We start from the raw sequence: 22,812 nt of genomic DNA on the forward strand, positions 1-22,812 counted from the left end.
ATCCTACCGTGGCTGAACTGGTGGGGGATGAGCTAGAGCTACGCCCCGGCCGCAGAGCGCGGGCCGGGTCTCCCCTCGGCCCGACGGGCTCCAGCTCCGCATTAAATATTCATAGCAATCGCTACTTTCTTAAAGGGGAACCCGCCGCGCGGGAAAGTTCCCAGCCAGGGGGACTCACAAAGGAAGGTGTCTGCTCCCTCCGGTCCTAGGGGTAACCGGGCACACAGCTCCTGAACACTTGGGCGAACAGGGAAGGGAAGGGAAGGGAAAGATCAGAGTACCCGCTCGCCTACAGTCAAGACACTTCCTAGAGACTGCGAAAGAAGAGATATTTGGAAAGCTTTGGAAGCCCCGATCACTCGTCGCATAATTATTTAAAAATAAGTGGTCACATCTAATGCTTCAGGGTTTCCAGGGCCTTTCATTAGTTTCTTTCATTTTATAGTTTTAAAAGGACGGTGGTTTGACTTCATTCAGGCGTCATCCGCCCGGGGACCAGAAAGTTTGCTCTGTATTGCTTGAAACATGCACTCGGGGAACTTAGAAACATCACTTTGAGAGCCTAAAACAAAACCTGCACCTGTCCCATGGCTGATGTGCAGAGCTGGAGCTTGAGAACTCAGAACCCTTGTGGGGGTACTCGTGGGGAGAATTGGTCTGAACCCCAGCGCCACTGCTCAATTCCAGGCCTCTTTCTTCCAGAGCACGGAGGGCCTGCATAGATGTGCAGTCCTCGGCCTTCCGGAGGCCGAAACCCATCTGCCAACTGCTCAGCAGGGACCAGGAGAAAAGCGGAATGGGAAAGGAAGAGGAAGCAGAGAAAGTTCTGGGCCCGCTGCGGAGGAGGCCCTGCCTGGGATGCACCCCCGCCCGGGGCCAGCTGACCCGTGACCGCTCCTCCTGGTGCCAGGCGACGCCCGCGCCCTGGTGTGCTTTCACCCCCACATCCCCCCCCCCAGCCCCCCCCCCCCCCCCCCCGCTCACGCCCACTCCACACTCTCTCTCTCGATAAGGCTCTTTTTGTTCCGGACCAGGAGCACTTTCACAAATGGTTAGAAAGTCTTGAGCGCCATCTAACGGGAACAGCAAAAAGTTGAAAGTGGGTGGAGGTTAGGACCTGTGAGGTGCCCAGGCTGGGCTCCGGAGAGTCCTTTCCCCAACTCTATCCACACTCTCAAGCCTTGACTTCCCTTCTCTTACTCTCACAACTCTCGTCCCCTAGAACTCCAGACTTGACCACTCTCGCAGGCTCACCTTTCCAGAGCCCTGGGGCAGTTGTAGGCTGCTTCTTGGACCTTCTCTTCCACTCCTGGTAGGACTGCTTGCCAGGTTCCCTGGTGTCACACCTGCCTGAATAGGGTTCTGGTATCATTCAAAGTCTTTATGGTTTTCTTTTGGGCCTGAGATGGGAAGTCTCATGAATTCGCATGAGGTGCGCTGGTTTTCTGAAATGAAAACCCGTGAGCCTAAGCTTTTGCAGACAGAAGGAAGCAGAAGAATAAAGGTAATAGCAACCACTTCAAAGTGTGCAATCTAGAGATTTAGCCTAGCAGTGGGTCTAGAAGAGCTGAAGCCTTTATCCAGGGAGAAAGGTGTGGACTGAAGCGCTGCCCTGGGGCTTGGGAGGGGCCAGTCTAGTGGAGTCTCACAAGTGGTATTAGTCAGGAATAGCCTTTGGATGTCCTGGGCAAGCCACACTGCCCCAGCCAGGAGGTGTAGCTCAGGTAGCGTCATGTGATAGGCATGTGATAGATGCAACAGGTACCTATGTACTCTCTCTGCAAGACAGAAGCCCAGGACAGACCAAAGTAATGATTGCCACACTGTCTAATTTGGTGAATCAACGAGTCTCTTTTTTGAAAAAAAAAAAAAACATAATGGGGTTACTAATAGGAGTATAGGTTAGGTGTTAATTAGATGGCACAGGGGTGACTAAAAAGCAGTGATGCCACAGGAAGCCCACTCCTGACATGAGACATCTGAAAACTAACCATTGCAGCTTTCTCTGTAGCTGTCAGTCATCTCCAAGTGGGAACTTCTCTTTCTAAGTTTGTCTAGTCGCTCTCTACCAGCCCTGCCAACTCTTTACACTTCCCATCTTACGCCCCCCACCTTTATTGTTAGAAGAAGACCTCACAAATCCTTCAGGTTTTTGTTTCCCTACATATGACCTTTTGTTTACCTCCTGATGGTCTTGAGCCTTGCCTTCTCTCCTGAAACAAACGTTTCAACTTGGAGGGAACATACCATACAGCAGGGGCCCCTAGTAGTCTCTCCCCCAAGGGTTCCTAGTCCATGTGAAAGTCAAGGGTCCTGTGTCCTGGAAGGTCCAAACTGGGGCCCTCCTAATCAGGACAGAATAGCCTGGAAAGTATCCTGGAGAACATGTAGGTGGGTGGCAGAAAGACTTGAGCAGATGAGCAATCAGGGAGAGAAGGGAGAAGAGGTGACTCCCAGGTCCAAAACCATCCTGCAGCTTTAATAGCTGCTCTGGCCCCTGAGGTTTAACAGCACAGGGACCTACCTATCTCCACAACTCAAGTACAAACAAACGAACAAATGCCTACAGGCAGCCACAAATCTGTGGCTGGTCCTGGGCTGGGGTCTGAGCTGCAGAGTTGGGCAGGACTGAAGCTTTCTGCCCACCTTCTAGAGTGTACAAAGGTCATTAGAAAATCCGGTTCTCCTCCTCGGTGGAAAGTGTAAAGGTGGTGAATGTTATTAAGGTGGTACGATGTGTGCGACATACAGCAACATGTACCACTTCTGCTCTGTTGACTGTGCATGTGGTAGTTCAGTTGGAGGAGGCACACTGACATTGCTGAGCAGCCTCACCAACACCCATTTCCAGAAGTCCTCACCTTGCCAGTGTGAAAGTCTATATCCGTTACGTGGCAATTCCCATATCTCCTCCATCAAGCCTCTGGGAAGGTCTATGAATTTAGCTTCATGTTAGTAGGACCATACAACATTAATTTTTTTCTTTCTGATCCATTTGACTTTATGTGATATCTTCAAGTTTCATCCATGTTATAGCATGTACCAGTGTTTCCTTCTCTTTTAACCTGCTTATATATCTATCTATTGATGAGTTCCTGGTTTATCTTCCACTTTTGGGTACTGCAAATAGTGATGCTATGTTTAGAGGTATGCAGAAACCTCAAGTTCCTGCTTTCAATTCTTGGGTCTATACTCAGAAACAGATTTGCTGTGTACTATAGCAATCCTCTTCAGAACTACAGGAGGAAGCTGCCTGGTGTGTTCTATAACTGCTGCATCGTTTTTTAAAAAAGACTTATTTTATTTACATGAATACATAGTAGCTATCTTCAGACACACCAGAAGAGGGCATTGGATCCCATTCCAGATGGTTGTGAGCCACCATGTGGTTGCTGGGAATTGAACTCAATACATCTGGAAGAACAGTCAGTGCTTTTAACCTCTAAGCCATCTCTCCAGCCCCTGCTGCATTGTTTCACATTCTCATCTACAGTCCATAGAGATTCCTGTTTCTCCGTAGCCTCCTCAACACTTGCCAGTTTCTGTCCCTTTCAAATAGTGGACAATGTAACTGGTATAAAGTATAGCCTAGCTCTATAAAGTATAGCCTAGCTCTAAGGTATAACTGCTCATAACAGTTCTGAAACTTCTCTTCCTTTTTTCTTTTCCTTTCTTTTTTTTTTCCTCCTTTTGAGATGGACTAACTTTAAGCTTTCATCTCTCCTCCCTTCATCGCCCCAAGTACTGGAATACCCATCTTGAAATATTTTTAGATGTAACCATAGCAAAATGGATGCTGGGCATGGTGGCAAATACCTGTTATCTTAGCACTCAGGAAGGAAAGAGACAGGGAATTCGCTGTAACTCTAAGCCAGTCAGGGATACATCAAAACAAAACAAAACAAAACAAACAAAAACAAACCAAATCTACAAACAAAGAAGTCTGAAGTAAAATGAGGCGACATCAACAGAGCAGTTATATATCAATATATCATTTCTAGAGAGTGAACACAAGACCTCATGCGTCCTAGGCAAACTGAGTCTTATCCCTAAGACTGGCTCTTACTAGATTGCTCAGGCTGGCCTTGGACTCACTTTGCAGTCTAAGGTGGCCTGAAATTTACATTCCTGCCAGAGCTTCCCAAGTGTCTGGGATTACAGGTCTGTACCAAAAGCCTGTCGAACAAAGCAAAGTATCCATAGGTTATAACAGTGGAAATATCTCAATAATGACAAGGATTTCCAGTCTCTGACCTTTTAAATTCAGGTCTAGAAACAGGAAGAAGAGAAACGATTAAGATAGAGGAGAAAAAAATGGATATATATTTTTTGATGATTACATTTTGATCCATCCTTCCAATCAGAAACCAGAGAATTGTGGGGGCGTATTATTAGTAAGCCCTATTCATTTCTTTGTTACTAGAAGGAGACCTCTCTAAGTTAGAAAGGATGGGGTGGGAAGGGTTCCTCCTTGTCTTCCTAGATTCTTTGATATATTCAAATTGAAAATGAGAGAGACAGCTAGTGGTCCAGACTTTGGCTATGTGGGTGCCTGGTGGAAATCTTTGAAGTCCTTTTGATTTTTTCTAGAAAGGAGCTGAGAAATGGCGAGATGGTAACTATGTATTCAGGAGACCTGTCCTTCTGTAGCAGGATCCCTTGTACAGAGTCATCACAGGCCTCAGGATTGTGCCTGCAGTAACCTCATGCCAGCCTTGTTTAATATTTGTGTGAGGTATACCAACAAAGTGCCTATTATTCTTTTATTTTCCGGTTTTTATATTAGTCATCCCTTTTTTACAGCCTGGGGAGACAGGTTAGTGTTTTTATTTCCCACATGTAAGGAAAAGCATCAAGAGTGGGCACAAAATAAGAAGTGGAAACAGCTCTGATGACAGGGTCACGGCTGGGGCTCTCAGCCTGAGCTGCAGCTTGGCCTACTGAACCACACTGTTCTTTCACCTCACAGGGTGGTTGGCACAGGGCAGAGATGAAAGGAGCCAGAGCAGCAAGCCCTGGCAGCAACCACTACCTTCTCTCTGCCACCAGGCCAACTGCACCACTTGCTGGGTGGTGAGGGCTCTGTGGCAGGGTGAAGGAAGTGAGTTGGGAGCCCCCTTGGGGCAGGAGGTAGCGGAGGCAGCTCTTAGTACCTCGGTTCTGATCATCTGTCTGGCCCTCCCCTTTAATTGCTGTGTCTGCTCTCCGGAGAGAAGGATGATGCTTCGCCTCAGGAGCTCTGTAACTTAAAACAAAGGAGGATGCCTGGGCTGTGGCAGCTCACAGGAGTCATTTCCTCTCCCTCATTAAAGCTGCTTCCAGGAGAAAGAGTAGCTCCTGGAGGCCCTGGGACCCCGAGACCTAAAAGCCCACTGCAGTACTTGGATCCAAGCCATTTGCTTCTAGAGAGAATCATGTCGGGTAGGAGCTTACTTTTTCCATTTGCAATGGCTTATTAAGTATAAGCATCTCTCTTCTCTCTGTTTACTGAGTTATTAGGTCTCCCTCCAACTGACCCTGCCAGAGGAGATAGCCAAAGTGGATCCTTAACACACAGTTACCCTGCAAAATGTCCTTCTCATAAACCCAGGGACCACAGCCAGGACTGTATACTTCCTTTTGGAATCTTTTCTGCGTGGCCAGCAGAGGAAATGCCCATAGACAGTAAATGGGATGAATGCCACCCATGGTTACAGGCTCCATTCTAGCTACAGTGTGCAGAGACTGGAAGGAGCTTAGCTGGGGGGACTCAGTCTCTAGGTTCCATTACTTTCACCAAGTCTTTCCGAAGTTGTACAGTTGCCCTGCCTTAGAAGGGTGACATTCTGTCCTGATGAGACAAAACACAAGTGGCAAATGACAGTGCTCTGTTCCCACCTGGCAGGCAGTGAAAAACATCTGGGAACAGGAAACCAGAAAATATTCACCAGGTAGTGTCTGGTTAGTCATTGGTCACCTGGCTGAGCTGACTGGTAAGAAGGACAGCTTGGTATAAAGACAGGCCAGCTGTATTAGCAGACCCAGCATCCATCAGCTCCACTAAAAGGTCACAGTGGAAACAAAATCATGCAATTTACCCAAATTTCAGAGGTGGAATTCAATTGTCGGGCTTGGTCTGGAAATGAGGATGAATTATTCCTAACTAAGTGGATTCTTTCTCCCTGGTGCCAATGTCTTTACTGTGATGTGGGGAATACCCATGGTACACCACTGACATCCCTAGATACACTTCCTGTCTGCATAGATCATAGGCTGCATGATGTGACTCAATAGATTCCCACCTGGTGCATATTCTCAAAGGGAGCTCAATACTCAGATTCTGTACTGTGTTTTCATGATAAACCTGGCCATCAGACACTTAGAATTCCTGCTTACTGTATGAGTCTAATATCATCTTAACCTTGGTAGAATATGGGGCTTGGAAAGACTCTGTTTATACAAGTTGTAAACTTGCCAAAGAGTTTGATTTGTTAGTCACCCCCTCCTTACTATCTTCTCACAAAAAAATAAACACAGTCACAATATGCAGAATGTGCTTACACACAATACAGACATACCTAGTACCTGCATACAATGCATATAATACACACAGAGATGTATGTAGAGAAGAAAGGAGAATGTGCAAAAGGGCCAGTGCCTCAGGTTCCCTGGGCTCTGATCATGTTTTCTCCCCTGTATACCCTGCATCCCCTGTATCCAAGAGGCCAGAGCCTATAAAAGACATTGCTGCCAAACACTATCGGTCAAGCGTAGTGACCTCTGGTGAGAGCTTGTAGAAGAGGCCAGAAAATAAATTTTCTTTTCATTAGTATTCTATTTGTTCTGTCTTTATTATTTTCTGTTTGTTTGGCTTTGCTTTTTATGGGATATGGTTTCTCTGTCTAACTCTGGTTGTCCTGCAAGTCACTTTGTAGACCAGACTGACCTTGAACTCTGAGATCTGCCTGCCTCTACCTCTGCCTCTGCCTCTGCCTCTGCCTCTGCCTCTGCCTCTGCCTCTGCCTCTGCCTCTGCCTCTGCCTCTGCCTCTGCCTCTGCCTCTGCCTCTGCCTCTGCCTCTGCCTCTGCCTCTGCCTCTGCCTCTGCCTCTGCCTCTAGTACTGAGATTAAAGGTCTGTGCCAGCATACCCAGCTCTTTATATTCTTTTTCTATAGGATTTTTGGGGGAGGAGGTTATCTATTTTAGCTAAGGTAAGAGAAATCATGAGAAGCCAGATATCCCCATGTTTAAGGTAGTGGCTACTTTGTTCTCTGCAAGTAGAGTTGTGAGCAGTCTGGTCAGAGCATCTGAGGCACACAGGACTCAAAGCAGCTGCCATTCTCCCTCCTCAACAAGAGGCTGAGGTACAATGTTGCACTCAGCTCCAGGCGTGAGCCACAGTGAGAGGAAGACAGGCAGGAAGAAAGAAAAGAAAAGAAACTATGTTTCATGTGCAAGTAGGTGCATCTTGCCAGAGAATCAGTCCTTTCAGCAAGTCCTGGGGAGGACGTTAAGGAAGGAATTCAGCTGACAATGTCAGGCTCTGCATTTACATGGTAACAATCACAGGTCTGTGATACAAAAGAATACAAAATCACCATACAATTGAAAAAAAAACACAAAAAAACAAAAAACCCCAACCCCTCTCCCCAAGGTTCTGAATGTACTTTGTGACTGTTCCGGGTGGCTCTGGGCCAATACCTGTCCCTTCTCATCCAAGCACATGCGGTTCCTTCTCACATTAGTGATATTTCCATAGAGAATTTTGGGAATGCTACCTTATAGTTTATTCCTCCTCCTTTCTGTGGTTCGGATTTACGTTTCAGGACATTATATTTTCAGATTCATCCTCCCCCTTGCCTCCAGCCCCTCCCCACACAGACAGATTTAGGGCCACCTGTTCTCCTCAGAGCCAGGAGAATTGAAAAGATGCCTCATGCCAGACTCCCCTCCATCCTGCCATCACACAGCACCCTCTCCAGCGTTTCAAGAGAAGGTTCCCTTGGGCTTCGTGTCCAGGTTCAGTGCTTGGGTAGAAGGCTGTTGTACAAATATTCACTTGGCCAGGCTGGGTGGAGTTGGGACCATAGGAGACCCAGTATTTCAGGGGCATCCCCAAGTCCCCAGCTGTCCAAATTTCCTGCCTAGTACCCCACCTGTCTGTTTCCATCAGGCTGATAGGTTGTGACATTTGTACCTATTGCTGGGGACCATGCATTTCTGGAAGTGTTCCGATGAGTCTAAGTCTTTTTTTTTTCAGGCTGTGCCGTCGAAACCATTCTGATCTATTTGCTTTTCCATACTAAGGACTAGGAGTCAGGGAACAAAAGAGAGACAACACACACACACACACACACACACACACACACACACACACACACACACACACCTTGTTCTGTTTTCTCCTTGTGCTGCCAGCCTGGTTCTTTGTGAATTTCAGCAACATTCTCCCAGCATTGCCTGGCAGCACCTGTCACCTCTTCTGGGGTCAACAGGTAGGGTTAAGATGTGTCTAATCTGGGCAGGGTTTGAATAAAATCCTGTTAGATAAACTCATGCACTGCTACCTTGTCCCCTGAGGCAGAAGTCTCTGAATTAGACTTGCTTATCACTAGATTTCTCTAAAGAGTCAATGATGCAAGGATATGTGTCAGAAACAACTTACTTCATTAATAGGGTGGACATATAATTTCTCATTGATCTTAGGTTGTTTTCAAATAAGGGAAACATAGTTTATTTCCTACACAACCAACCTTCTTTTAACCATGCTGTATCCTCTCCTGTAAAATAGTTATGCGTGCACACATACACATTTCTTTCTTTTCAAACTGGCATTTCAGCTGGTAGCCTTGGCTTTCTTCAGGTGCAGCATCACACGTGTTCATAAGGAAAAAAACCCAACAGATTTTCTTGAATTTAGTAAAATAATCGTGAATGCTTTAAACCTGGTGATTGTTGGGCCAGTGAAAGGTGGCTCGGAGGTGTCTCTGCTTTCCTGTCACTTCTGGTTTGGCCTGACATCATTTGGGACGATGACTCCCACACTCAGCGTATCTGTCATTACAACCCCTGATCTCCCGTTGTTCTTCCTTCCTTCCTCCTGTGGATACTGAAGAGGAAGAAAGTCCACACACATTAGGAAAACAGTGAACAAGCTAAGATCCTGTTTATTAGCTAATTGACAGTTACAAAAAAAAAGATTTTGAGGACATCTAAACTCTACTGTGGAAAAAAATAAGTTCCTAAGAAATCTGCTGTTTCCAAATGAAAGGTTGTTTATCTGCATGCTTTCCAAGTCTGATTTGAGTTTAACATTTCAAATATTGACCTAATTTAATCACTGTGGTTCCTGATTAGAAGTCCTCAGTATGTTTCCTTCAGCCTCACACTGTCTCTTCACCAATTGCACCTTGGAACAAAAACGTGGTTTATCCTTTTAATACCCCAGACACTGGTGGATGAAGCACTACCACAAATTCAGCCATCTTCATCTGATACCAGAGGACCAAAATGCTTGAAATCCCAGTTCAGAAGCACGCATCCTCCAAATGCTTCTGGCCTTGTGTGTGCATTCCTATGTAACTCTTCCTCTCCTTTGATTTCAGTGTAAGGTTCTCCAGGAAACAAATATCACAGTGTAGACTGGACACTTTGCTGAACATATAAGACTAGAAAGAGGGTACCAGAAGACCAGGGGAGGTTATATGAATGCTATCAGAGAGTAATAGCCCGACTCAGAGTAATTCTGTACCTACATCTTAAGAGAAGGCGGTCCTCACATCAGGTGCAAGACAAGCTCTTGGCAGGAGAGAGGGCTGAGAGCTTGGCTTCCTTCATGGAAATCGGGTCTTTCCTGGGGAGAATTGCAGGCTTTACCCGTGAAATAAATTAAGGAGCCGTGTTAGAGAAAAGGACTCTGCATTTTCTGATCTATGCTCAGTTAGAGGCCCTCGCCAAGTGCTAAGGACCATTAGAAGAGCAGAATTGCTTCACCAGAAACAGCATCGTGGGAATACCCCTACCCCCAGTCTGGCAGTTCCCCTCCTCAGGCCTGTGGCTGCCTTGAAGGTTTTTGAAACTGTTTAAAATTTTTGGATTAGTTTGGGGTAACAGAAGTTGCACACTGATGGTCGGTTTTTTTTTTTTTTTCCTTTTCTTCATCATCAAATTGGGCAAGATGGCATGTTGGTCTATCATTAGGCCTGTTGAAGCCAGCAGACCTTCCCTCTATGGAAGCAGGGCCCACCATTTGCTATTTTGTTGCACAGGTTCTGGCCTAGAAGGGTCAGAGAGATTGCACACCAGAGTTGGGCTCTGTCCAGCTCACCCTTCTCAGTCCATGTCTCTGCTTTTTGGCATCTGGAGACTCTAACAAATGTAATTCCCTCCTCCCCATCTGGGGGTGGTGTGTTTCCAGGACCTTCTCAGCAAGTGAGCAGACTGTGTCTCCAAGTTGCAAACATGCAGGAGTGAATATTACCACTGTTCTGACAGTTGGGAGAGTACAGGAGGGGCAGGAGAGGAGGGGGTGCTTTCAGAAAGTCAGCATATATAGTTGGCCCTCTAATCTCTGAGTTCTCCGTTTGCAGATTTAACCAACTGTTGAATAAGTCTGAACAAATTATGCCTCTACTGGATGTGTATACTTTTTTTTTCTTGGCATAATTCCTTAATAATACGTCTCCGTTGCTTTATCTATCACAAGTAATTTAGGGAAAAAATTGAAATTATGAAGGATCAGGTGCCTAGGTTCTATCCAAATACTATGTTTTATATAAGGGACTTAAGCTTACATGGGCATGGTCTTGGAGGCTATGTCCTGTGGATAACTAGAGATGACGGTCCTCAGGGAATCAGGTAGCTGGTACTGGGCAGAGACCTTCTCAGAACGGTTCAGCTTAGGGAAAGAACCGGAAATGGAAACAGGTGGAGGCAGAAAGAGCTTTCTTCGTAGCCTCCCTCATCCCAGATAACTTGAAGTCACTGCAGATGACAAGGAATTGCTTTTAGCTATAGGGACTAAGAGTGGCAGAGGTCACACTCATCACGGAACCAGATGATGACAATCTAGCAGGATTGTGTAGAAGGGACAGAAAGGGTGCCAGCGGGTCTAATGGATAGCATGCTAGAAGCAGAAATACAACAGAAGGGTCAAAATCAAAGCACAGTACCTGAGGTTATAGAGAAAAACCCACTGAGGCCCAGTGCAGGATGGCTGGCGGGGGAGGGACCTGCCCTACAGCAGAAGTGTCTGTTGACAAGGGCATGAAAACTTCCAGAATTCCTTCTAAACTTAGATCCTGCCCCAAAGGGAGACAGTGACAGGGTTGGCATGTACCTCACAGGGGCCCCACTTGCTGCTCCTCCTGTATGCAGCATCAACTCAAGAAAGTCTCTCAGCCTCCCACCCACTCAGGTGGTGTGCCGGGAACCAGTTTCCTCAGGAGGCCATGCAAACCAGTTTCTACATTTCCATTACAGATGACCCTTAGTCAGGCAAAGTCCTCCTCTTGTCTGGAAACTCACAGAGGGTGTGATGTCTGTCATAAGCTTAAGATGACTCCTCTTAGCTTTAACTCCTTAGCTCAACTCCTCTTAAGACTCCTCTTAGTGTTGGTGCACGCCTTTAATCCCAGCACTTGGGAGGCAGAGGCAGGCGGATTTCTGAGTTCGAGGCCAGCCTGGTCTACAGAGTGAGTTCCAGAACAGCCAGGGCTACACAGAGAAACTCTGTCTCGAAAAAACAAAACAAAACAAACAAACCAAAAAAATGACTCCTCTTGACAAGCACCGTGGTGTGTGCCTCTAATCCTAGCATTCAGGAGGCAGACTCTGGTGAATCTCTGTGGATTTGAGACCAGCCTTGTCTACAAAGTGAATTCCAGGTCAGCTGGGGCTGTGCAGAGAAACCCTGATGAGAAGAAAATGAAGAGGAGGAGGAGAGGGAGGAGGGGGAGGAGGGGGAGGAGGGGGAGGAGATGGTGAAGAGAGAGAAGGAGGAGGGAGGAGAGGAGAGGAAAAAAGAGGAGGAGGAGGAGGAGGAGGAGGAGGAGGAGGAGGAGGAGGAGAAAAGGGAGGAGGAGGAAAGGGAGGAGGGGGAGGAGAAAGCAGGATCTTCGATGCTACTTCAGCACTGCTGAAAGAGGGCCATTCAGCTCAGCTGGGGCTGGGGAAGTCAAATAAATTGCACAGGGGAAGTCTTGCTGGTTTCCTTCCTATGGAGGAGGTGGTCCAAAAAACCAAGTTTAGCAAAAGAGAAAGGCGGAGTAGATTGTTTCATGAGGAACAAGCTAGGTAGGTAAGTAGGTAGGAACCATTAAAAATGGAACTGCTGAGTGGTGTGGGTTGGCAACTATAGAAGTCACATCCCAGGCTGGTGCAGGGAAAAGCAGACTTCCCGTCCTTAATTAGAACAGGAAAGGGAAAGTTGACTTAAATCGTGAGGGACTCATCTTAAACTCGGTTACCGAAGAGCATCTGTCCAGTGATCTGCATGGTAAAATATTCTCAGCTGTACAATAGAGCCAAATATTTTTAAAAAATGGTTTATTGTGTGAGCACTGCTGCAGTTACAACTTAAGACAGACGTTAGAGTTTCCTTCCTGAGGTTTGGGCCAGAAATTTCATTCACTCATAACCCAAACAGAGCTTCAGATATTGCCAGCATGTACCGGGTCCCCGCAGAAGCCAAACAGCGTGATGCTGGGTGTCCCAGAGTGCAGCCCCGACAGGGAGGGATGCCCCTCAGGTTTACAGCAAGCCATTCACATGCAAACATGTTTTATTTTCAGGCTTTAAATGGAGATACTAAAAACAGGGTTCAAAGGAGGTTTCCGAGGAACACTTAAGAAGTTCAGCCTTTATTCTGAATAGCAATTAGGAACAGTTAGGTATTTAAAAACATCTACAAATTTTTCTTTTGTAGGCTTGCTGCAAATGGAGTACAGCAGGCACTTTCTGAAGGGCGGGGAGGAGGGTAGGACATCTCCAAAGCACTATTACCCTTTGTCTTCCCAAAGTGCACCCACTCCAGATATAACCCACCCTTGCTAACAGTGCTGTGTGTGCTTAACAAAGACACTACCTGAAACACTGCAAGACCTGTTTTTCCTGCAGACAACCTTGGTACTTGAAATGGGCATATTTTATAGATTTCTAGGAGGCAAATAATTCACAAACTGCCGCAGCCTAGATCACTGCCCAGCCTTGTATTGGGAGTGGGGGTTGGGGGGGGAGAGCAGGGGCAGTGATCCTTTATCTCAGGTTAGCTGAGTTCTAATAGATAGTTGGGACGCCATTTTGTTGTGGTAAATCTCCAACCACAATAAGGTAATTCTAGGAAAACGCAACTTTGTTGTGGTGAATCTCTAACCCCAATAATAAGCCCATGTAAGGAAAACATAACTCCGTTGTATATTTATAAACTATATGCCTATGTTGGGCAGATGCAGTTATGTCTCTACGCCACTTTCTTCCCCAGTTATGAAAACCCCTATTATTTGTAGTTTGTCTAGGCCATGTGCTTTTGCTCTATCTTTCTTTCAATAACTTTCCCTCTGTCCTCAGCTCGCTGTCTCCTACACCTCCTCCCTCTCCCTTCCTCTTCCTGTCTTGCCTGGAAAACCCACCTCCTCATTTTAGCCCAGCGATTGGCTATTTGTCATCTTTCTTACCCAATCAGATAATTGAGGGAAATTCCTCTACAGATGGGTGTTACAAAGGCTCCACAAATATGAGAGAAACTTTCTGAGCCGCACCTGTAAGCCTGATCTATTTTGGGAAGGGTTGAGATTGTTCAGGAAGGTCCAGTAGATTCACTTCTGTGGTAAGTGAAAACCGAAGCTACTGCGGGCTTGCTGCTGAAGCTGGCTTTGAGGTGAGAATGCTAACAGCCATGGTTGGGACAGCTGTGGGGCCTAGCTGGTGGCCAGCTCCACCACTCCCTTCTTTCTTCTGCGTGGTTGGAAGGCAGTATCCTCACAGCCAGTAAGTACATCTTGCTGTTAATCAAGGATGCCTGCATCGTGAAAGATACTGGCCTGGATTACAGGGAAGGAAAAACAAAAAGGCTTCCCAGGCTTTGGTTTTGGTATCTGGCTATAGAAAACATACACAAATTTCACCCTCATGAGAAGGAAGGAACTTTGAGGGAGTAACTGCTAAGATGCGTCATCCGAAGTCTCAGTTTCCGGCTTGATTTTACCAGCTCCTAGCCCACCATCCACCCACTGGTCCATTTCCTTCCCGAGCTCAGGAGAGGCAATCTTTGACTGGGGGGAGGGTTATATTTAACACCTGCAGATCTTGGCTAAGAGATCTCCGTTTCGTTCTCCTGCACCATGCCACCCTCCCTCTCACCGTTTAAACATTTGTGAATCAGTGCTTCTAAATCACACACAGAAAAGAGGGGGAAACTCTCTTTGCAGGCTGCTACAAAGGCCTAACGGGTTTTGGTTTTTTTTCCAGTTTCAGTTTCTTGACAGTCACCTCCAATTAACTCTGAACAGGCTTTGTAAAGTTGAATGCAGAGTCTCACAAAATTGGCAGCAGCTCTGCTTCATTTGCTGAGTGTGGAACATGGCATAAGAGAGTTTCACCTGGCCTGAGGGTGGGGTGGGGCGGCTGGAGAGATGGCTCAGAGGTTAAGAGCACTGGGCTGCTCTTCCAGACCACTGGGTTTCCATTCCCAGTACTCACATGTCTATAATTCCATTTCCATGGGACCTAACAGCCTCTTCTAGCCTCTGAGGGTTCCAGGCAGGTACATGTGTAGACATGCATGCAGGCAAAAACACTGATACCCACAGAAGCAAGGCAGATTTACTCTCTTTCCTTCTCGGTTCCATCAATAGCCCCAATGAAATATCCAAGACTGAAGACCCTGTTGTCCAAGGAACAGCTGAATCTGATGAGAGAAGAAACGAATCCCAAGGGTTCTTAGGAACTTGACCTTTGCTGTCCCCTGAATGTTGCTGAATGTGTATGTGTTGGGTGCCAGCACGAGCTTGCTAACTTTCCCTCCTCTCTTGCTTTGCTGGGTCTCCTGAGCCCTGATTCAATGCCTTTCCAGTTATGTTGGGAGATGAGAAGCCCCTCAGACCAAAACTGAGCCTTGCCAAACCTACAGGATGTTCGCGGCTAGGCAGACATTTTAGACATAATGACTTGTGCTTGCAAGGGGGAAAGCTACTACTGTTCCTCCAGGCGTCTTTGTTCTTGATCTTCGTGTGCTTGTTTCAAATGGAGCTCCACCACCACTAGCCCTGTGAAATTGACAATTATCCAGCTCAAACTACTGACTCATTCTTCTGGAGTGGCCTAGAATAAGCTTTCCTTATTTTAATACTAAATTCTCTACCTAATGGTGCTCTGCTTCTGTTTGTGACCATGCGTTAGATGACCTCAAATTGAGTGTGCACAGGATTTACCCCCTCCCCACGCATGGAGCAGTCTTCCCTATCCGAATAGGTACGCATTTCTCCAGAGAAAGCTTCCTGCTTTGCTGCTTTGCAGTGTGAGGAGACACTGTTTTGAGAATTCCCTCTATGCTGCTCGCCTGCAGCAAGTTAAGTCTTCCTTCACCATTTCCTCTCTTGCTTGGGTCTGGACTTTGCACTGGAAGGGAGGTAGGGGTGGTGGAGGGTAGGGTGAGGGGTGAACCCTGTGTTTTGTTAGGAGAAGACAGATAATCCATTTCTATATCCCACCCTCTCAGGAGCCAAGTCAAGGATGCACTCACTAATCTGCTCACTTATGCCTCACAGAGGTACAACTTCATCATGGGCAGTTTCACAGTCTTTTTCACCCACACTAGTCTGGTAGCAGAATTTTCCAAGCAGGTAGAAACACTCTGGGGATACCCATGAGAGAGCTAGCTCAAAGGAGGGGAAGGGGGAGGAGGAGGAAGAGGAGTGGTAGTAGATGCTTCCAGGCTCTCTGGCTACTAGTTGTGCACTCTTGAGGGAGTTCGTTCACCTCTCAAAGACCTTATTTTCTATCTACAAGCTACAGACCTGTGAGACCATCTTTGCAGCTTCTCGTTCTGTTCTTAATATCCAAGTCAAAGTCAATAAATATTAGGTCCTCTCCAGCCAGCATTTCTTAAGGCATTTGACTCATTTTTCTTACCCATGTGTATTACTGTGAGATACAGCATTCAGTTCAGTTTAATATACTTTATATCAGCAATTATGTATTAATTTATATCAATATTTTATTACTACATAACAGTAATGATGTGTTAATATTTTAGTGTGTTAAACATTAATGACTACTTAATATTGATTGAATATCTACCTGATAAATAGGTAGTGGGAATCTACTATGCTCAAAGCTCAGAGGTCTCTGGCCTGATTTTTTGCATCTCGGAGGCTTAAGCAGGTTGACCAAAAATATTTTGGCTTGTTTATTCAAAATATACATAACAATAAGTCACAAACTGGAAGGCCAGTTCTGAAATGTGGTAGAGGGACTTGGAGACAGCCTCTGAGTTCTCAAGTTCAGACGGGCAGGTTCATGAGAGGGAACAGCAGTCACACCTTTTGGATACTTCGGTGTGGAAGGAAAAAAGGATTCTTCCTTCAGTCACCAAATTTCTGTTCACAGTCATTTCATGAAATATAAAATAGCTATGGGGGGAAAACTTCTATATAAATCTTTTCTTCCCCTGGAGGACTCTGACAGTGTGGTGTTCCTGACATCAAACATTCCCATGAAAAATTAAAACTTCAGTCAATCAAACAGCTGTTTCTAAATATACAAAAATATGGTACAAACTATCTGAGTTTCCACTCCTTGGTTGAAGAAATACATCATTTAGACAGAGCCTAGAGCACATCTTGGTCATAGAAAAACATTAACAGCAAAATTCTTGCATTACACAACTCAAGGGCACACCTGTGCTCAAACCAACCCCTCCAGTGTTGTGAAGCTGACCCAGAATCCCAGATAGAGAGTTGGGTGTGAAGCCCTACCATGCAAGGGAGCTTCACCGTGCTCTGGGCTATGGAATCCTCAGTTCTCATGTGATGGAGTAATACATTTTGTCACATTTTCTCTAACGGAGATGGTCCACAACTGAGGACCTTAAGAAGACCTGACTCAACACAAAGCAAGGAAATCCAACTGTGTCATGACTCAAGGTGACTGCCTCCAGCTTACTCCTTTACTTAGTGGTGGAATTAGTGAGGGGCAGTGGCACCTGAGAAGTTCAAGCTGTCTTAATGATCTCAGTGTAAATCTTTCCCCTCCAAAGATTTATGTTTCAGGTCATGTGTTCGTCAGCTTTCTGTCATTGTGACAAAACATTTGAGGCGGGCAACCTAACAGAGGAAAGATTTATATAGCTCATGGCCGCTTACATTCAGTCCATGGTTGCCTTGGGTCTGTCCTGAGCCAGAACACTGTGGCAGAGAACATCTGGAAGAGCCAAGCTGCTTCCCATGGAGGCCAGAAGGAGAGGAGGAAGGAGAGAATTCTAAGTCCTGTGAGAGCTAGTTTTTGTCAACCTGACACAAACCTAAATGTACCCAGAAAGATGTTATTTCAAGTGAGGCATTGCCTTTATCTGATTGGCCTGTGCACATGTCTGCAGGACATTTTCTTGATTACTAACTGATGTTGGAGGACCCAGCCCATTGTGAGCTATGCCATGTCTGGGCAGATGGACTGTATAACAAAGGTAGCTGGGTAAGCCAGGGGAAGCAAGCAAGTAAGCATTCCTCCATGGTCTTTCCCAAGTTGATTTGGATTATGACTTTTTTGTTTCGTTTATCACATAAACAGAAAGAAGAGCACATCCCCCAATGATCTAACTTTCCTCCCACATGGGCCTACCTCTCCAGGTTCCACCTCTTCCAGCACCACCACAGGTTGACAAGAAAGCCTTAAGCACATGAAGCCTTGGAAGACATTTGAGATCCAAGCTGTAACAAGCCAAGAGGATGGACAGACAATAAGTGATACAGAGTGGGGAAGACAGCATTTGCCCTGAAGACTATACAAATGAAGTCTGGTTTTTGGCCAACACCATTAATGGCCATGTCATTTCTTAAATCCAAGTGGCATAGATTATCAGATCAGCTAAGACATCCATTAGCATACAGATTAATAATGACAGTGTGGTACGCATCCTCAAGAAAGTTTTGTTTAGTCATTAAAAAAAAAAAAAAGAATGAAATAAGACCAGGCATGGGGGTACGCCTTTAATCCCAGCACTTGGGAGGCAGAGGCAGGTGGATCTCTGAGTCTGAGGTCAGCCTGGACTCCATTGTGAATTTCAGGACAGCAAGGGCTTATATAGAGAAATTCTGGGGAAAAAAAAAAGGAGGAAGGAAGGAAGGAAGGGAGAGAGAGAGAGAGAGAGAAAGTGAGTGAGAAAAAGAGAGCTATAGGAAAATGTATGGAGCTAGAAAAAGTATAAATATTTCATTTCTTCCCACATGAAGAATCTAGAATATATATATATATATATATATATATATATATACATATACATACATATATATATATATATCCATGTCTATATTCATATATAAATATATCTGTATCTTTATATCTATGTATAAAAATAGAATGAATAGGGCTGGAGAGATGGCTCAGCGGTTAGGAGCACTGGCAGCTCTTCCAGAGGTCCTGAGTTCAATTTCCGCAACCACATGGTGGCTCACAACCATCTGTAATGAGATCTGATGCCCTCTTCTGGGGTGTCTGAAGACAGCTACAGTATACTTACATATAATAAATAAATAAATCTTTAAAAAAGTAGAATGACTATAGAGCTTGAGTTTCAGGTTCTTCAGTCAATCAATAGAGGTACTTGGAACGTTACATACTGTTTAAGAAGGGAGAGTAAATACAGTTGGCAGTGGTGAGATGGGAGACCTTCTACGGCTATGAAGATCCCCAGCCATGCCTATATCCTTAGCAAGTAAATTCTGTTGCTCACCTTGGACCTAGATTTTATTTTGAAACCCTGTGTTTCACAGCTATTTCTATTAGCCCTTTGGATGGTAGGAAAAATAGACACATGCTTTATGTGACACAGACACTCAGAGAAAAGGGAGTAGTCTCTGAATTCTCTACAGAGGGCAAGGGTTGGTCTTCTACTTAAAGGAAAGAAATAGCTAGGATTAGAACCAGCCACACAGACCTTGAGTGGACAGTTATTCTACTGGCATAATTGAGATAGGCAAGGGTTAAGGCACAGGGTGTGCAAAAGGGCTTAAACCTGGCATGTGCTTAAGTACTAATAACTGTTGAGGCACAACTATGTGTGTATTAAATTATGTGAAAATCTGTAGATACAGATAGTACCACAATAAAAATGTTACGTTTACTGTAGATGAAGGCAGGCCAGGTGGTGTGTTCAGCATCTGGCCCTACCAATAGAGACCTTCTGCCCTCTCTGAACCTCAATGTCTGTGGTGGTTTGTATATGCTTGGCCCAGGGAGAGGCACTATATTAGGAGGTGTGGCCTTGTTGGAGGAAGTCTGTCACTGTGGGCATGGGCTCTTAGACTCTCCTCCTAGCTTCCTGGAGAGCCAGTCTTCTCCTAGCAGCCTTCAGACCAGACAAAGAGAACTCTCAGCTCCTCCGGCACCAAGCCTGCCTGGATGCTGCTATGCTCCCGTCTTGATGATAACAGACTGGACCTCTGAACCTGTGAGACAGCCCTAATTAAATCTTGTCCTTATAAGAGTTGCCTTCGTCATGGTGTCTGTTCACAACAGTAAAGCCCTAACTAAGACAGTGTCCTTAACTATGAAGATTTTGTGAAAGACTTTGTAAGGATTAAGCAAAGACCAAACACATATAGCACAAGAAGTACACCTGGCACCCAGAAAGTGTGCCGCTAAATGTTAGACATAACTAGTGTTGAATAAATGACTCTATGCAGATCTGCCCTTCTGTGTATCAGTTATACTGATGCCGTGTTTTAAAGATCTAATGTAGTTTTATTTTAGTGTGTGTGTGTATGTGTGTGTGTGTGTGTGTGAGAGAGAGAGAGAGAGAGAGAGAGAGAGAGAGAGAGAGAGAAGAGAGAGAGAAAGGCATGGTAGATAGCAGTTAGTATTGGGAATCACCATTCAGTAGAACTTGACACCGAGGACCCAAGCATCTAAGAGAAAGGCAGAAACAAATGATAGGATGCTGTGCCTAGGATTTCTTCCTAATCCCAAGGTAGCCACAATGACTCAGAGTTTTCTAGCTTGTGTTTCTTTTCCTCCCAACTCTTCTCTAATTCTTGTTAATTAGATCCAGCCTGGCTGAAAAGGTCCCTGAGTTTGTTCTGCGCCCCCCCCCCCATGATGAAATGAGAGCTGTACCCAAGGTGTGCAAATACCCAGCTTGGGCTGAGCCCAGAGCATTTCTTTCTCTGTTCTAACTATCCCTAGGCCTAGGCCTGGAAGCCTCTAGCCTCCATACAATCTAATCTTCCATGCCGACTGGTTCAGTCCAGCCTCTCTCAGCTTCTGACTGAATGGCTCTGCCTGGCCATGTACTAACTTTGGCAATATGCTCTAATCTTCTGGCTCCTACTAATGTTCTGGATCCTTCTGTCTTCACCTGTGTCTAGCTCGTTCTCTCTGTAACCTGCCTCTGTAAAGCTGCCCCAGTAAAGCTGCCATACATACACACAACCCACAATACCTTTCTCAATCTCTGTCTCTCTGGCTTTCTCTCTCTCTCTCTCTCTCTCTCTCTCTCTCTCTCTCTCTCTCTCTCTCTCTGTTCTGTTCTTAAGTAGCCTCTCTTCCCTATGCTGAGTCAGGTGTATCCTATCTCTGACTTATTCTGTCAGATCTTTCTCTGACTTGTCACTTTGTCTGCCCCCCTGCTAGACGTCACTTTCAAACATGGTTGCTTCTTTCTACAGACTAACCTTCCCTTCACCATTGGGAATTAAAGGTGTGTACTAAGGGCTTGTCTATTTCTCAGCAATATCATACTGTAATCCAGGGTGTATCTACATTCTGGCTGGATCATATCTTTGGATGGTATGCCTTACCAGAGCAGCCACGTTGCTAAGATTAAAATTCCCCTACATCCTGGCACAGCACAAAGGATGTGGGAACAACAATCCCCAATAATCCAGCAACTTTGGATGGAGGTCATATGAAATAATGTCCTGTCTATCAGAAGTAAGTCTGTGACAAACATCCCATGCCTTAAAATTTACTCTGTTTTTCTTTGTTTAATCACCTCATTCATCCATGGTATGAACACCACCTCACAGGAAAATTTGAGACTTTATCATCAAATCATCTGTCTCAGACTTGAATTACAGGGCTAGCCTAGACTACCCCCCATTATTCATGGTGCTTCAGAATCAAATCATCTGTCTCAGACTTGAATTACAGGGCTAGCCTAGACTACCCCCGTTACTCATGGTGCTTCAGAACCTGCCACCCTCATATTTAACTCCTTGAACCTGGACAAAGTCTCATGTTGGGCTCCGTGAGAGCCCGGCATCTCTTGAGTGGCCCATTCTAACATGGACTTCTGTGGGATACAATGTTCTCATGCCTGACTGAAGGTATTGTCTTTGCCTGTGGGGTCTGGATGCCTTAGGTCAGGCCCTGAATATGGACACAGCACAGACTGCCTCTCTAAGCAGCAAGGACCTTGGGCTCTGGCTTGTTCCTGCCCTTCTGTGCAGCGACGTTCACATATTACCTGGCAGCACTGATCCTCTGCTCCTGATGGTTAATGGGATGGACAGACCCACCACATTTGTCTGACCCAGCTTCCTGATTGGGCAGATATCATGTGACCTGATGCCTCAAGCTCCTACCACCAAGATTTCCCTGCCGTTATGGACTGTACCCTAGTACTGTGAGCTAAAATAAGCCCTTCATTTCCTTTTAATTTTGTCATAGTAAGAAGTAGCTAGTGTGCTGCTCTGAATAACCCTGTTTATTTCTTTATTTATATAATCTTGCTATTGAAACCCAAGTATTGGGCCAAGGAGATGGCTCAGTGGCAAAAGCATGTGTGGTATAAGCCTCACAACCTGAGTTTGGATCCCCAGACCCATGTAAAAGCTAGATGCAGTCGCCTACATTGTCTGTAATCCTTGCTTTCCCATGGGAAGGTGGGAGATGGCAATAGTACGGTCGTTAGAGCCTCGTAAGGCTAGCTAACGTGGGGTACGTACAGTAGTGAACAAGAGACCCTGTGTTCTGTAAGGAATGATGCCTGAGGTTGTCCTCTGATGTAGCAGCACAGCGTTCTTCCTTCCCTCTCCCCCTCACCCCTCTCTTCTCTCTCATACACCTAAAAGTCCACCTGAATATTAGTAACACCCAGCAATCCTACAATGGAAGTAAACCAGGGTGGGAGGCACAGTGGGGGCGTGTGTGCAAGGATATGTGTGAGCCACCCAAGGCTACATGCGCGTCAGGGTTGAAAGCAAAACCCCAAACAATTTTCTAGCTCATGCTAAGTCTTTATTCTTGAAGAAGCTCCTAGGAATCCCTCTACCCAGAACTGAGGGCCTCTGCACCCCAAACCTGACAGGCACACAGGAATGATGCATCCCAGTAAAGCCACACCTGGGAGAAAGTCCAGAAGGAGCTCTCTCATTTTACCTTCCCTCTCAGATCAGGGAGAAGAACGAGAAGCAGAGAAAGCTACCACACATCCTGCTACACCATCCCCAGAAACACTGCCTGCCAGCTCACATAGCTTCAGAGCACCCTGGACATTCCCCAGAAGGACACAGGTCTGACCCAGAAACAGGCAGGGCTGGCTTTGTATACAAAAGAAGGCAGGAAAGGTAGGTGTCCTTCAGCCTCATGCAAAGGAATCACTGGGCCAGGGAGAAATA

At 45.8% G+C, this 22,812-nt stretch overlaps 1 long non-coding RNA gene across 3 annotated transcripts in view; it reads left to right on the forward strand.

The window, feature by feature from the left end:
* The window catches only part of Gm46091 (predicted gene, 46091), a 60,254-nt gene that overhangs the window by 29,114 nt on the left and 8,328 nt on the right, over window positions 1–22,812 (forward strand). The window lies entirely within an intron of this gene.

The sequence above is a fragment of the Mus musculus genome, chromosome 1, assembly GCF_000001635.26.
Source record: "Mus musculus strain C57BL/6J chromosome 1, GRCm38.p6 C57BL/6J".
NCBI classification, from domain to species: Eukaryota; Metazoa; Chordata; class Mammalia; order Rodentia; family Muridae; genus Mus; species Mus musculus.